At 46.4% G+C, this 16,571-nt stretch overlaps 10 non-coding genes across 10 annotated transcripts; all 10 read right to left on the bottom strand.

Moving 5' to 3' along the window:
* Positions 1-746: 746 nt before the first annotated feature.
* On the bottom strand, positions 747-818 carry Trnat-agu (transfer RNA threonine (anticodon AGU)). The gene has a single exon. It is a non-coding gene; the product is annotated as a tRNA-Thr (tRNA).
* A 1,453-nt stretch (positions 819-2,271) lies between these two features.
* On the bottom strand, positions 2,272-2,343 carry Trnat-agu (transfer RNA threonine (anticodon AGU)). The gene has a single exon. It is a non-coding gene; the product is annotated as a tRNA-Thr (tRNA).
* A 1,453-nt stretch (positions 2,344-3,796) lies between these two features.
* Trnat-agu (transfer RNA threonine (anticodon AGU)) lies at positions 3,797-3,868 on the bottom strand. Its single transcript has one exon. It is a non-coding gene; the product is annotated as a tRNA-Thr (tRNA).
* A 2,975-nt stretch (positions 3,869-6,843) lies between these two features.
* Trnat-agu (transfer RNA threonine (anticodon AGU)) lies at positions 6,844-6,915 on the bottom strand. The gene has a single exon. It is a non-coding gene; the product is annotated as a tRNA-Thr (tRNA).
* A 1,453-nt stretch (positions 6,916-8,368) lies between these two features.
* Trnat-agu (transfer RNA threonine (anticodon AGU)) lies at positions 8,369-8,440 on the bottom strand. The gene has a single exon. It is a non-coding gene; the product is annotated as a tRNA-Thr (tRNA).
* A 1,462-nt stretch (positions 8,441-9,902) lies between these two features.
* On the bottom strand, positions 9,903-9,974 carry Trnat-agu (transfer RNA threonine (anticodon AGU)). The gene has a single exon. It is a non-coding gene; the product is annotated as a tRNA-Thr (tRNA).
* Positions 9,975-11,439: 1,465 nt separating this feature from the next.
* On the bottom strand, positions 11,440-11,511 carry Trnat-agu (transfer RNA threonine (anticodon AGU)). The gene has a single exon. It is a non-coding gene; the product is annotated as a tRNA-Thr (tRNA).
* A 1,438-nt stretch (positions 11,512-12,949) lies between these two features.
* On the bottom strand, positions 12,950-13,021 carry Trnat-agu (transfer RNA threonine (anticodon AGU)). The gene has a single exon. It is a non-coding gene; the product is annotated as a tRNA-Thr (tRNA).
* A 1,457-nt stretch (positions 13,022-14,478) lies between these two features.
* Positions 14,479-14,550, bottom strand: Trnat-agu (transfer RNA threonine (anticodon AGU)). The gene has a single exon. It is a non-coding gene; the product is annotated as a tRNA-Thr (tRNA).
* A 1,459-nt stretch (positions 14,551-16,009) lies between these two features.
* Trnat-agu (transfer RNA threonine (anticodon AGU)) lies at positions 16,010-16,081 on the bottom strand. Its single transcript has one exon. It is a non-coding gene; the product is annotated as a tRNA-Thr (tRNA).
* Positions 16,082-16,571: the final 490 nt, after the last annotated feature.

The raw sequence follows: 16,571 nt of genomic DNA, 5'->3' as shown, positions 1-16,571 counted from the left end.
CAAACCAATTCGCTAGTTAACACCGGTCTTGTTGTGCGTGTTTCAAGCTCAAGAGCATCTCCAAGCAGAAAATGGTCAACAGCAACATTCACACGGTTTCGTACTGCTCAAGTGCTACACTAAAACGGTATGTTTCTTTTTCAGATCTGGAAAAACACGACCGTGAGAGGAATCAAACACGCAGTCTTCGGATACGAAGTCCGACGCCTTATCCATTAGGCCACACGGTCACTGACAAACAAGTGGAACTTATATACGTCTCATCTCAAAACGCTCACACCACTGAGGAGTTGTGTTTTCGTTCTACACAGACGCTGCCCCTTGCTCTTTCCCACCCATTTGATACATTCAACCTGCTACGACACCTACCAAATATAGACTGGGAAACTAAACCACACACTTTGTGCATTCGGAAATGTAAGGCAGGGCGTCCCTCGCCGCATTTGCTACGATGTCCATTTGCTACTTCTGCAGAAGTGGCGGCGGCGGCGGCGACGAGGACGACGACGACGACGATGACGACCGCGGAAGGCTCTGAGATATGTGAGAAATACATCTATAAAATATATTTCAGACTGTCCCGTCCCACCATATGCTGTACCGCTTTGGCAAATGCCTTACCTGCGCCATTCGCCTTAATCACATCTGAGAGTAATTGTTAATAAAACGCCTCTCGCTAACTGTTCGTCATCCCAGATACTGTTTGCTATAAGGCCACGACGCGCAACTGATATCCAAAATTCGTCTGCCTCCTGTGAGGATCGAACTCACGACCCCTGGTTTACTAGACCAGTGCTCTGCCACTGAGCTAAAGAGGCGCGGCCTAGCGGTACTTTTGCGTACTTCATCCTTACGGTCGTCTGGATCATCAGACTTCAGCTGACAACACTTCATATTACCGTCTAATATTTGCAGCTATGGCGACCCATTACTGCTTGGCTACACATCTGACACGTAAAGGAAGTGCTCTCCAAATAACACCACTTGCATTTCAGAACATGTCTTTCACACATGTCTACAAAATCACCTTCACCTTCAAATACAGTTTCGTAGCGACTGACGGAGACGTAGGCAAAGTTTAAAGTTGCTATTTCCATTACATCACGTTAATCAGAAAAACGGTAAGTTACATCTGCAGAGGAACAAAATTCCGTTCCTCCCCACGTGGGGCTCGAACCCACGACCCTGGGATTAAGAGCCTTATGCTCTACCGACTGAGCTGAGCGCGCTGCCTCGGTGAATACATGCCGGTTAGCACGTCACACAGTACTCGTTTGGGTTGATTGGTCCCATACAGAACCTCTCCATGTTGCCTAATGTTTTCCTAACGTCACACTCGTCACGTAGTTCACTTTTATTTCATAATCATTTCTGAGAGGTAACAGAATTGCATGACAACCTGCAGAGCTAGTTTCGTCAAAATTAACACACATACTTGATGTGACTCATAAGCCGAACGAGTTACTTTCCGACGTTATTTTAGATGTGCAAGTGCCAGTCAAAAACACGCGGCGACGGCAATATGCAAACCAATTCGCTAGTTAACACCGGTCTTGTTGTGCGTGTTTCAAGCTCAAGAGCATCTCCAAGCAGAAAATGGTCAACAGCAACATTCACACGGTTTCGTACTGCTCAAGTGCTACACTAAAACGGTATGTTTCTTTTTCAGATCTGGAAAAACAAGACCGAGAGAGGAATCAAACACGCAATCTTCGGATACGAAGTCCGACGCCTTATCCATTAGGCCACACGGTCACTGACAAGCAAGTGGAACTTATATACGTCTCATCTCAAAACGCTCACACCACTGAGGAGTTGTGTTTTCGTTCTACACAGACGCTGCCCCTTGCTCTTTCCCACCCATTTGATACATTCAACCTGCTACGAGACCTACCAAATATAGACTGGGAAACTAAACCACACACTTTGTGCATTCGGAAATGTAAGGCAGGGCGTCCCTCGCCGCATTTGCTACGATGTCCATTTGCTACTTCTGCAGAAGTGGCGGCGGCGGCGGCGACGAGGACGACGACGACGACGATGACGACCGCGGAAGGCTCTGAGATATGTGAGAAATACATCTATAAAATATATTTCAGACTGTCCCGTCCCACCATTTGCTGTACCGCTTTGGCAAATGCCTTATCTGCGCCATTCGCCTTAATCACATCTGAGAGTAATTCTTAATAAAACGCCTCTCGCTAATTGTTCGTCATCCCAGATACTGTTTGCAATAAGGCCACGACGCGCAACTGATATCCAAAATTCGTCTGCCTCCTGTGAGGATCGAACTCACGACCCCTGGTTTACTAGACCAGTGCTCTGCCACTGAGCTAAAGAGGCGCGGCCTAGCGGTACTTTTGCGTACTTCATCCTTACGGTCGTCTGGATCATCAGACTTCAGCTGACAACACTTCATATTACCGTCTAATATTTGCAGCTATGGCGACCCATTACTGCTTGGCTACACATCTGACACGTAAAGGAAGTGCTCTCCAAATAACACCACTTGCATTTCAGAACATGTCTTTCACACATGTCTACAAAATCACCTTCACCTTCAAATACAGTTTCGTAGCGACTGACGGAGACGTAGGCAAAGTTTAAAGTTGCTATTTCCATTACATCACGTTAATCAGAAAAACGGTAAGTTACATCTGCAGAGGAACAAAATTCCGTTCCTCCCCACGTGGGGCTCGAACCCACGACCCTGGGATTAAGAGCCTTATGCTCTACCGACTGAGCTGAGCGCGCTGCCTCGATGAATACATGCCGGTTAGCACGTCACACAGTACTCGTTTGGGTTGATTGGTCCCATACAGAACCTCTCCATGTTGCCTAATGTTTTCCTAACGTCACACTCGTCACGTAGTTCACTTTTATTTCATAATCATTTCTGAGAGGTAACAGAATTGCATGACAACCTGCAGAGCTAGTTTCGTCAAAATTAACACACATACTTGATGTGACTCATAAGCCGAACGAGTTACTTTCCGACGTTATTTTAGATGTGCAAGTGCCAGTCAAAAACACGCGGCGACGGCAATATGCAAACCAATTCGCTAGTTAACACCGGTCTTGTTGTGCGTGTTTCAAGCTCAAGAGCATCTCCAAGCAGAAAATGGTCAACAGCAACATTCACACGGTTTCGTACTGCTCAAGTGCTACACTAAAACGGTATGTTTCTTTTTCAGATCTGGAAAAACAAGACCGAGAGAGGAATCAAACACGCAATCTTCGGATACGAAGTCCGACGCCTTATCCATTAGGCCACACGGTCACTGACAAGCAAGTGGAACTTATATACGTCTCATCTCAAAACGCTCACACCACTGAGGAGTTGTGTTTTCGTTCTACACAGACGCTGCCCCTTGCTCTTTCCCACCCATTTGATACATTCAACCTGCTACGAGACCTACCAAATATAGACTGGGAAACTAAACCACACACTTTGTGCATTCGGAAATGTAAGGCAGGGCGTCCCTCGCCGCATTTGCTACGATGTCCATTTGCTACTTCTGCAGAAGTGGCGGCGGCGGCGGCGACGAGGACGACGACGACGACGATGACGACCGCGGAAGGCTCTGAGATATGTGAGAAATACATCTATAAAATATATTTCAGACTGTCCCGTCCCACCATTTGCTGTACCGCTTTGGCAAATGCCTTATCTGCGCCATTCGTCTTAATCACATCTGAGAGTAATTCTTAATAAAACGCCTCTCGCTAATTGTGCGTCATCCCAGATACTGTTTGCAATAAGGCCACGACGCGCAACTGATATCCAAAATTCGTCTGCCTCCTGTGAGGATCGAACTCACGACCCCTGGTTTACTAGACCAGTGCTCTGCCACTGAGCTAAAGAGGCGCGGCCTAGCGGTACTTTTGCGTACTTCATCCTTACGGTCGTCTGGATCATCAGACTTCAGCTGACAACACTTCATATTACCGTCTAATATTTGCAGCTATGGCGACCCATTACTGCTTGGCTACACATCTGACACGTAAAGGAAGTGCTCTCCAAATAACACCACTTGCATTTCAGAACATGTCTTTCACACATGTCTACAAAATCACCTTCACCTTCAAATACAGTTTCCTTGCGACTGACGGAGAAGTAGGCAAAGTTTAAAGTTGCTATTTCCATTACATCACGTTAATCAGAAAAACGGTAAGTTACATCTGCAGAGGAATAAAATTCCGTTCCTCCCCACGTGGGGCTCGAACCCGCGACCCTGGGATTAAGTGCCTTATACTCTACCAACTGAGCTGGCCGCGCTGCCTCGGTGAATATATGCCAGTTAGCACGTCACACAGTACTCGTTTGGGTTGATTGGTCCCATACAGAACCTCCCCATGTTGCCTAATGTTTTCCTAACGTCACACTCGTCACGTAGTTCACTTTTATTTCATAATCATTTCTGAGAGGTAACAGAATTGCATGACAACCTGCAGAGCTAGTTTCGTCAAAATTAACACACATACTTGATGTGACTCATAAGCCGAACGAGTTACTTTCAGACGTTATTTTAGATGTGCAAGTGCCAGTCAAAAACACGCGGCGACGGCAATATGCAAACCAATTCGCTAGTTAACACCGGTCTTGTTGTGCGTGTTTCAAGCTCAAGAGCATCTCCAAGCAGAAAATGGTCAACAGCAACATTCACACGGTTTCATACTGCTCAAGTGCTACACTAAAACGGTATGTTTCTTTTTCAGATCTGGAAAAAGAAGACCGAGAGAGGAATCAAACACGGAATCTTCGGATACGAAGTCCGACGCCTTATCCATTAGGCCACACGGTCACTGACAAACAAGTGGAACTTATATACGTCTCATCTCAAAACGCTCACACCACTGAGGAGTTGTGTTTTCGTTCTACACAGACGCTGCCCCTTGCTCTTTCCCACCCATTTGATACATTCAACCTGCTACGAGACCTACCAAATATAGACTGGGAAACTAAACCACACACTTTGTGCATTCGGAAATGTAAGGCAGGGCGTCCCTCGCCGCATTTGCTACGATGTCCATTTGCTACTTCTGCAGAAGTGGCGGCGGCGGCGACGACGACGACGACGACGACGATGACGACCGCCGAAGGCTCTGAGATATGTGAGAAATACATCTATAAAATATATTTCAGACTGTCCCGTCCCACCATATGCTGTACCGCTTTGGCAAATGCCTTATCTGTGCCATTCGCCTTAATCACATCTGAGAGTAATTCTTAATAAAACGCCTCTCGCTAATTGTTCGTCATCCCAGATACTGTTTGCTATAAGGCCACGACGCGCAACTGATATCCAAAATTCGTCTGCCTTCTGAGAGGATCGAAATCACGACCCCTGGTTTACTAGACCAGTGCTCTGCCACTGAGCTAAAGAGGCGCGGCCTATCGGTACTTTTGCGTACTTCATCCTTACGGTCGTCTGGATCATCAGACTTCAGCTGACAACACTTCATATTACCGTCTAATATTTGCAGCTATGGCGACCCATTACTGCTTGGCTACACATCTGACACGTAAAGGAAGTGCTCTCCAAATAACACCACTTGCATTTCAGAACATGTCTTTCACACATGTCTACAAAATCACCTTCACCTTCAAATACAGTTTCGTAGCGACTGACGGAGACGTAGGCAAAGTTTAAAGTTGCTATTTCCATTACATCACGTTAATCAGAAAAACGGTAAGTTACATCTGCAGAGGAACAAAACACCGTTCATCCCCACGTGGGGCTCGAACCCACGACCCTGGGATTAAGAGCGTTATGATCTACCGACTGAGCTGGCCGCGCTGCCTCGGCGAGTATATGCCGGTTAGCACGTCACACAGTACTCGTTTGGGTTGATTGGTCCCATACAGAACCTCTCCATGTTGCCTAATGTTTTCCTAACGTCACACTCGTCACGTAGTTCACTTTTATTTCATAATCATTTCTGAGAGGTAACAGAATTGCATGACAACCTGCAGAGCTAGTTTCGTCAAAATTAACACACATACTTGATGTGACTCATAAGCCGAACGAGATACTTTCAGACGTTATTTTAGATGTGCAAGTGCCAGTCAAAAACACGCGGCGACGGCAATATGCAAACCAATTCGCTAGTTAACACCGGTCTTGTTGTGCGTGTTTCAAGCTCAAGAGCATCTCCAAGCAGAAAATGGTCAACAGCAACATTCACACGGTTTCGTACTGCTCAAGTGCTACACTAAAACGGTATGTTTCTTTTTCAGATCTGGAAAAACACGACCGTGAGAGGAATCAAACACGCAATCTTCGGATACGAAGTCCGACGCCTTATCCATTAGGCCACACGGTCACTGACAAACAAGTGGAACTTATATACGTCTCATCTCAAAACGCTCACACCACTGAGGAGTTGTGTTTTCGTTCTACACAGACGCTGCCCCTTGCTCTTTCCCACCCATTTGATACATTCAACCTGCTACGACACCTACCAAATATAGACTGGGAAACTAAACCACACACTTTGTGCATTCGGAAATGTAAGGCAGGGCGTCCCTCGCCGCATTTGCTACGATGTCCATTTGCTACTTCTGCAGAAGTGGCGGCGGCGGCGGCGACGAGGACGACGACGACGACGATGACGACCGCGGAAGGCTCTGAGATATGTGAGAAATACATCTATAAAATATATTTCAGACTGTCCCGTCCCACCATATGCTGTACCGCTTTGGCAAATGCCTTACCTGCGCCATTCGCCTTAATCACATCTGAGAGTAATTGTTAATAAAACGCCTCTCGCTAACTGTTCGTCATCCCAGATACTGTTTGCTATAAGGCCACGACGCGCAACTGATATCCAAAATTCGTCTGCCTCCTGTGAGGATCGAACTCACGACCCCTGGTTTACTAGACCAGTGCTCTGCCACTGAGCTAAAGAGGCGCGGCCTAGCGGTACTTTTGCGTACTTCATCCTTACGGTCGTCTGGATCATCAGACTTCAGCTGACAACACTTCATATTACCGTCTAATATTTGCAGCTATGGCGACCCATTACTGCTTGGCTACACATCTGACACGTAAAGGAAGTGCTCTCCAAATAACACCACTTGCATTTCAGAACATGTCTTTCACACATGTCTACAAAATCACCTTCACCTTCAAATACAGTTTCCTTGCGACTGACGGAGAAGTAGGCAAAGTTTAAAGTTGCTATTTCCATTACATCACGTTAATCAGAAAAACGGTAAGTTACATCTGCAGAGGAACAAAACACCGTTCATCCCCACGTGGGGCTCGAACCCACGACCCTGGGATTAAGAGCGTTATGATCTACCGACTGAGCTGGCCGCGCTGCCTCGGCGAGTATATGCCGGTTAGCACGTCACACAGTACTCGTTTGGGTTGATTGGTCCCATACAGAACCTCTCCATGTTGCCTAATGTTTTCCTAACGTCACACTCGTCACGTAGTTCACTTTTATTTCATAATCATTTCTGAGAGGTAACAGAATTGCATGACAACCTGCAGAGCTAGTTTCGTCAAAATTAACACACATACTTGATGTGACTCATAAGCCGAACGAGATACTTTCAGACGTTATTTTAGATGTGCAAGTGCCAGTCAAAAACACGCGGCGACGGCAATATGCAAACCAATTCGCTAGTTAACACCGGTCTTGTTGTGCGTGTTTCAAGCTCAAGAGCATCTCCAAGCAGAAAATGGTCAACAGCAACATTCACACGGTTTCGTACTGCTCAAGTGCTACACTAAAACGGTATGTTTCTTTTTCAGATCTGGAAAAACACGACCGTGAGAGGAATCAAACACGCAATCTTCGGATACGAAGTCCGACGCCTTATCCATTAGGCCACACGGTCACTGACAAACAAGTGGAACTTATATACGTCTCATCTCAAAACGCTCACACCACTGAGGAGTTGTGTTTTCGTTCTACACAGACGCTGCCCCTTGCTCTTTCCCACCCATTTGATACATTCAACCTGCTACGACACCTACCAAATATAGACTGGGAAACTAAACCACACACTTTGTGCATTCGGAAATGTAAGGCAGGGCGTCCCTCGCCGCATTTGCTACGATGTCCATTTGCTACTTCTGCAGAAGTGGCGGCGGCGGCGGCGACGAGGACGACGACGACGACGATGACGACCGCGGAAGGCTCTGAGATATGTGAGAAATACATCTATAAAATATATTTCAGACTGTCCCGTCCCACCATATGCTGTACCGCTTTGGCAAATGCCTTATCTGTGCCATTCGCCTTAATCACATCTGAGAGTAATTGTTAATAAAACGCCTCTCGCTAATTGTTCGTCATCCCAGATACTGTTTGCTATAAGGCCACGACGCGCAACTGATATCCAAAATTCGTCTGCCTCCTGTGAGGATCGAACTCACGACCGCTGGTTTACTAGACCAGTGCTCTGCCACTGAGCTAAAGAGGCGCGGCCTAGCGGTACTTTTGCGTACTTCATCCTTACGGTCGTCTGGATCATCAGACTTCAGCTGACAACACTTCATATTACCGTCTAATATTTGCAGCTATGGCGACCCATTACTGCTTGGCTACACATCTGACACGTAAAGGAAGTGCTCTCCAAATAACACCACTTGCATTTCAGAACATGTCTTTCACACATGTCTACAAAATCACCTTCACCTTCAAATACAGTTTCCTTGCGACTGACGGAGAAGTAGGCAAAGTTTAAAGTTGCTATTTCCATTACATCACGTTAATCAGAAAAACGGTAAGTTACATCTGCAGAGGAATAAACTTCCGTTCCTCCCCACGTGGGGCTCGAACCCGCGACCCTGGGATTAAGTGCCTTATACTCTACCAACTGAGCTGGCCGCGCTGCCTCGGTGAATATATGCCAGTTAGCACGTCACACAGTACTCGTTTGGGTTGATTGGTCCCATACAGAACCTCCCCATGTTGCCTAATGTTTTCCTAACGTCACACTCGTCACGTAGTTCACTTTTATTTCATAATCATTTCTGAGAGGTAACAGAATTGCATGACAACCTGCAGAGCTAGTTTCGTCAAAATTAACACACATACTTGATGTGACTCATAAGCCGAACGAGTCAATTTCCGACGTTATTTTAGATGTGCAAGTGCCAGTCAAAAACACGCGGCGACGGCAATACGCAAACCAATTCGCTAGTTAACACCGGTCTTGTTGTGCGTGTTTCAAGCTCAAGAGCATCTCCAAGCAGAAAATGGTCAACAGCAACGTTCACACGGTTTCGTACTGCTCAAGTGCTACACTAAAACGGTATGTTTCTTTTTCAGATCTGGAAAAACACGACCGTGAGAGGAATCAAACACGCAATCTTCGGATACGAAGTCCGACGCCTTATCCATTAGGCCACACGGTCACTGACAAACAAGTGGAACTTATATACGTCTCATCTCAAAACGCTCACACCACTGAGGAGTTGTGTTTTCGTTCTACACAGACGCTGCCCCTTGCTCTTTCCCACCCATTTGATACATTCAACCTGCTACGAGACCTACCAAATATAGACTGGGAAACTAAACCACACACTTTGTGCATTCGGAAATGTAAGGCAGGGCGTCCCTCGCCGCATTTGCTACGATGTCCATTTGCTACTTCTGCAGAAGTGGCGGCGGCGGCGGCGACGACGACGACGACGACGACGACGATGACGATGACGACCGAGGAAGGCTCTGAGATATGTGAGAAATACATCTATAAAATATATTTCAGACTGTCCCGTCCCACCATATGCTGTACCGCTTTGGCAAATGCCTTATCTGTGCCATTCGCCTTAATCACATCTGAGAGTAATTCTTAATAAAACGCCTCTCGCTAATTGTTCGTCATCCCAGATACTGTTTGCTATAAGGCCACGACGCGCAACTGATATCCAAAATTCGTCTGCCTCCTGTGAGGATCGAACTCACGACCCCTGGTTTACTAGACCAGTGCTCTGCCACTGAGCTAAAGAGGCGCGGCCTAGGGGTACTTTTGCGTACTTCGTCCTTACGGTCGTCTGGATCATCAGACTTCAGCTGACAACACTTCATATTACCGTCTAATATTTGCAGCTATGGCGACCCATTACTGCTTGGCTTCACATCTGACACGTAAAGGAAGTGCTCTCCAAATAACACCACTTGCATTTCAGAACATGTCTTTCACACATGTCTACAAAATCACCTTCACCTTCAAATACAGTTTCCTTGCGACTGACGGAGAAGTAGGCAAAGTTTAAAGTTGCTATTTCCATTGCATCACGTTAATCAGAAAAACGGTAAGTTACATCTGCAGAGGAACAAAATTCCGTTCCTCCCCACGTGGGGCTCGAACCCGCGAGCCTGGAATTAGGAGCCTTATGCTCTACCAACTGAGCTGGCCGCGCTGCCTCGGTGAATATATGCCGGTTAGCACGTCACACAGTACTCGTTTGGGTTGATTGATCCCATACAGAACCTCTCCATGTTGCCTAATGTTTTCCTAACGTCACACTCGTCATGTAGTTCACTTTTATTTCATAATCATTTCTGAGAGGTAACAGAATTGCATGACAACCTGCAGAGCTAGTTTCGTTAAAATTAACACACATACTTGATGTGACTCATAAGCCGAACGAGTTCCTTTCAGACGTTATTTTAGATGTGCAAGTGCCAGTCAAAAACACGCGGCGACGGCAATATGCAAACCAATTCGCTAGTTAACACCGGTATTGTTGTGCGTGTTTTAAGCTCAAGAGCATCTCCAAGCAGAAAATGGTCAACAGCAACATTCACACGGTTTCGTACTGCTCAAGTGCTACACTAAAACGGTATGTTTCTTTTTCAGATCTGGAAAAACACGACCGTGAGAGGAATCAAACACGCAATCTTCGGATACGAAGTCCGACGCCTTATCCATTAGGCCACACGGTCACTGACAAACAAGTGGAACTTATATACGACTCATCTCAAAACGCTCACACCACTGAGGAGTAGTGTTTTCGTTCTACACAGACGCAGCCCCTTGCTCTTTCCCAACCATTTGATACATTCAACCTGCTACGACACCTACCAAATATAGACTGGGAAACTAAACCACACACTTTGTGCATTCGGAAATGTAAGGCAGGGCGTCCCTCGCCGCATTTGCTACGATGTCCATTTGCTACTTCTGCAGAAGTGGCGGCGGCGACGACGACGACGACGACGACGACGACGACGACGACGACGATGACGACCGCGGAAGGCTCTGAGATATGTGAGAAATACATCTATAAAATATATTTCAGACTGTCCCGTCCCACCATATGCTGTACCGCTTTGGCAAATGCCTTATCTGCGCCATTCGCCTTAATCACATCTGAGAGTAATTCTTAATAAAACGCCTCTCGCTAATTGTTCGTCATCCCAGATACTGTTTGCTATAAGGCCACGACGCGCAACTGATATCCAAAATTCGTCTGCCTCCTGTGAGGATCGAACTCACGACCCCTGTTTTACTAGACCAGTGCTCTGCCACTAGGCTAAAGAGGCGCGGCCTAGGGGTACTTTTGCGTACTTCATCCTTACGGTCGTCTGGATCATCACACTTCAGCTGACAACACTTCATATTACCGTCTTATATTTGCAGCTATGGCGACCCATTACTGCTTGGCTACACATCTGACACGTAAAGGAAGTGCTCTCCAAATAACACCACTTGCATTTCAGAACATGTCTTTCACACATGTCTACAAAATCACCTTCACCTTCAAATACAGTTTCCTTGCGACTGACGGAGAAGTAGGCAAAGTTAAAAGTTGCTATTTCCATTGCATCACGTTAATCAGAAAAACGGTAAGTTACATCTGCAGAGGAACAAAATTCCGTTCCTCCCCACGTGGGGCTCGAACCCGCGACCCTGGGATTAGGAGCCTTATGCTCTACCAACTGAGCTGGCCGCGCTGCCTCGGTGAATATATGCCGGTTAGCACGTCACACAGTACTCGTTTGGGTTGATTGATCCCATACAGAACCTCTCCATGTTGCCTAATGTTTTCCTAACGTCACACTCGTCATGTAGTTCACTTTTATTTCATAATCATTTCTGAGAGGTAACAGAATTGCATGACAACCTGCAGAGCTAGTTTCGTTAAAATTAACACACATACTTGATGTGACTCATAAGCCGAACGAGTTCCTTTCAGACGTTATTTTAGATGTGCAAGTGCCAGTCAAAAACACGCGGCGACGGCAATATGCAAACCAATTCGCTAGTTAACACCGGTCTTGTTGTGCGTGTTTTAAGCTGAAGAGCATCTCCAAGCAGAAAATGGTCAACAGCAACATTCACACGGTTTCGTACTGCTCAAGTGCTACACTAAAACGGTATGTTCCTTTTTCAGATCTGGAAAAACACGACCGTGAGAGGAATCAAACACGCAATCTTCGGATACGAAGTCCGACGCCTTATCCATTAGGCCACACGGTCACTGACAAACAAGTGGAACTTATATACGACTCATCTCAAAACGCTCACACCACTGAGGAGTAGTGTTTTCGTTCTACACAGACGCAGCCCCTTGCTCTTTCCCAACCATTTGATACATTCAACCTGCTACGACACCTACCAAATATAGACTGGGAAACTAAACCACACACTTTGTGCATTCGGAAATGTAAGGCAGGGCGTCCCTCGCCGCATTTGCTACGATGTCCATTTGCTACTTCTGCAGAAGTGGCGACGACGACGACGACGACGACGACGACCGCGGAAGGCTCTGAGATATGTGAGAAATACATCTACAAAATATATTTCAGACTGTACCATCCCACCTTATGCTGTACCGCTTTGGCAAATGCTTTATCTGCGCCATTCGCCTTAATCACATCTGAGAGTAATTCTTAGTAAAACGCCTCTCGCTAATTGTTCGTCATCCCAGATACTGTTTGCTATAAGGCCACGACGCGCAACTGATATCCAAAATTCGTCTGACTCCTGTGAGGATCGAACTCACGACCCTTGGTATACTAGACCAGTGCTCTGCCACTGAGCTAAAGAGGCGCGGTATAGCGGTTCTTTTGCGTACTTCATCCTTATGGTTCCTCTGGATCATCAGACTTCAGCTGACAACACTTCATATTACCGTCTAATATTTGCAGCTATGGCGACCCATTACTGCTTGGCTACACATCTGACACGTAAACGAAGTGCTCTCCAAATAACACCACTTGCATTTCAGAACATGTCTTTCACACATGTCTACAAAATCACGTTCACCTTCAAATACAGTTTCCTTGGGACTGACGGAGACATAGGCAAAGTTTAAAGTTGCTATTTCCATTACATCACGTTAATCAGAAAAACGGTAAGTTACATCTGCAGAGGAACAAAATTCCGTTCTTCCCCACGTGGGGCTCGAACCCACATCCCTGGCATTAAGAGCCTTACGTTCTACCGACTGAGCTAGCCGCGCTGCCTCGGTGAGTATATGCCGGTTAGCACGTCACACAGTACTCGTTTGGGTTGATCGGTCCCATACAGAACCTCTCCATGTTGCCTAATGTCTTCCTAACGTCACACTCGTCACGTAGTTCACTTTTATTTCATAATCATTTCTCAGAGGTAACAGAATTGCATGACAACCTGCAGAGCTAGTTTCGTCAAAATTAACACACATACTTGATGTGACTCATAAGCCGAACGAGTTACTTTCCGACGTTATTATAGATGTGCAAGTGCCAGTCAAAAACACGCGGCGACGGCAATATGCAAACCAATTCGCTAGTTAACACCGGTCTTGTTGTGCGTGTTTCAAGCTCAAGAGCATCTCCAAGCAGAAAATGGTCAACAGCAACGTTCACACGGTTTCGTACTGCTCAAGTGCTACACTAAAACGGTATGTTTCTTTTTCAGATCTGGAAAAACACGACCGAGAGAGGAATCAAACACGCAATCTTCGGATACGAAGTCCGACGCCTTATCCATTAGGCCACACGGACACTGACAAACAAGTGGAACTTATATACGACTCATCTCAAAACGCTCACACCACTGAGGAACTGTGTTTTCGTTCTACACAGACGCTGCCCCTTGCTCTTTCCCACCCATTTGATACATTCAACCTGCTACGACACCTACCAAATATAGACTGGGAAACTAAACCACACACTTTGTGCATTCGGAAATGTAAGGCAGGCCGTCCCTCGCCGCATTTGCTACGATGTCCATTTGCTACTTCTGCAGAAGTGGCGGCGGCGACGACGACGACGACGACGACGACGACGACGATGACGACCGCGGAAGGCTCTGAGATATGTGAGAAATACATCTATAAAATATATTTCAGACTGTCCCGTCCCACCATATGCTGTACCGCTTTGGCAAATGCCTTATCTGCGCCATTCGCCTTAATCACATCTGAGAGTAATTCTTAATAAAACGCCTCTCGCTAATTGTTAGTCATCCCAGATACTGTTTGCTATAAGGCCACGACGCGCAACTGATATCCAAAATTCGTCTGCCTCCTGTGAGGATCGAACTCACGACCCCTGGTTTACTAGACCAGTGCTCTGCCACTGAGCTAAAGAGGCGCGGCCTAGGGGTACTTTTGCGTACTTCATCCTTACGGTCGTCTGGATCATCAGACTTCAGCTGACAACACTTCATATTACCGTCTAATATTTGCAGCTATGGCGACCCATTACTGCTTGGCTACACATCTGACACGTAAAGGAAGTGCTCTCCAAATAACACCACTTGCATTTCAGAACATGTCTTTCACACATGTCTACAAAATCACCTTCACCTTCAAATACAGTTTCCTTGCGACTGACGGAGAAGTAGGCAAAGTTTAAAGTTGCTATTTCCATTACATCACGTTAATCAGAAAAACGGTAAGTTACATCTGCAGAGGAACAAAATTCCGTTCCTCCCCACGTGGGGCTCGAACCCGCGACCCTGGGATTAGGAGCCTTATGCTCTACCAACTGAGCTGGCCGCGCTGCCTCGGTGAATATATGCCGGTTAGCACGTGACACAGTACTCGTTTGGGTTGATTGATCCCATACAGAACCTCTCCATGTTGCCTAATGTTTTCCTAACGTCACACTCGTCATGTAGTTCACTTTTATTTCATAATCATTTCTGAGAGGTAACAGAATTGCATGACAACCTGCAGAGCTAGTTTCGTTAAAATTAACACACATACTTGATGTGACTCATAAGCCGAACGAGTTCCTTTCAGACGTTATTTTAGATGTGCAAGTGCCAGTCAAAAACACGCGGCGACGGCAATATGCAAACCAATTCGCTAGTTAACACCGGTCTTGTTGTGCGTGTTTTAAGCTGAAGAGCATCTCCAAGCAGAAAATGGTCAACAGCAACATTCACACGGTTTCGTACTGCTCAAGTGCTACACTAAAACGGTATGTTTCTTTTTCAGATCTGGAAAAACACGACCGTGAGAGGAATCAAACACGCAATCTTCGGATACGAAGTCCGACGCCTTATCCATTAGGCCACACGGTCACTGACAAACAAGTGGAACTTATATACGACTCATCTCAAAACGCTCACACCACTGAGGAGTAGTGTTTTCGTTCTACACAGACGCAGCCCCTTGCTCTTTCCCAACCATTTGATACATTCAACCTGCTACGACACCTACCAAATATAGACTGGGAAACTAAACCACACACTTTGTGCATTCGGAAATGTAAGGCAGGGCGTCCCTCGCCGCATTTGCTACGATGTCCATTTGCTACTTCTGCAGAAGTGGCGGCGGCGACGACGACGACGACGACGACGACGACGACGACGACGACAACCGCGGAAGGCTCTGCGATATGTGAGAAATACATCTATAAAATATATTTCAGACTGTCCCATCCCACCTTATGCTGTACCGCTTTGGCAAATGCTTTATCTGCGCCATTCGCCTTAATCACATCTGAGAGTAATTCTTAATAAAACGCCTCTCGCTAATTGTTAGTCATCCCAGATACTGTTTGCTATAAGGCCACGACGCGCAACTGATATCCAAAATTCGTCTGCCTCCTGTGAGGATCGAACTCACGACCCCTGGTTTACTAGACCTGTGCTCTGCCACTGAGCTAAAGAGGCGCGGTCTAGCGGTACTTTTGCGTACTTCATCCTTACGGTCGTCTGGATCATCAGACTTCAGCTGACAACACTCCATATTACCGTCTAATATTTGCAGCTATGGCGACCCATTACTGCTTGGCTACACATCTGACACGTAAACGAAGTGCTCTCCAAATAACACCACTTGCATTTCAGAACATGTCTTTCACACATGTCTACAAAATCACCTTCACCTTCAAATACAGTTTCGTAGCGACTGACGGAGACGTAGGCAAAGTTTAAAGTTGCTATTTCCATTACATCACGTTTATCAGAAAAACGGTAAGTTACATCTGCAGAGGAACAAAATTCCGTTCTTCCCCACGTGGGGCTCGAACCCACATCCCTGGCATTAAGAGCCTTATGTTCTACCGACTGAGCTAGCCGCGCTGCCTCGGTGAGTATATGCCGGTTAGCACGTCACACAGTACTCGTTTGGGTTGATCGGTCCCATACAGAACCTCTCCAT

Source organism: Schistocerca gregaria, chromosome 4 (genome assembly GCF_023897955.1).
Source record: "Schistocerca gregaria isolate iqSchGreg1 chromosome 4, iqSchGreg1.2, whole genome shotgun sequence".
NCBI lineage: Eukaryota > Metazoa > Arthropoda > Insecta > Orthoptera > Acrididae > Schistocerca > Schistocerca gregaria.
This window is presented reverse-complemented; position numbering and strand designations above follow the sequence as displayed.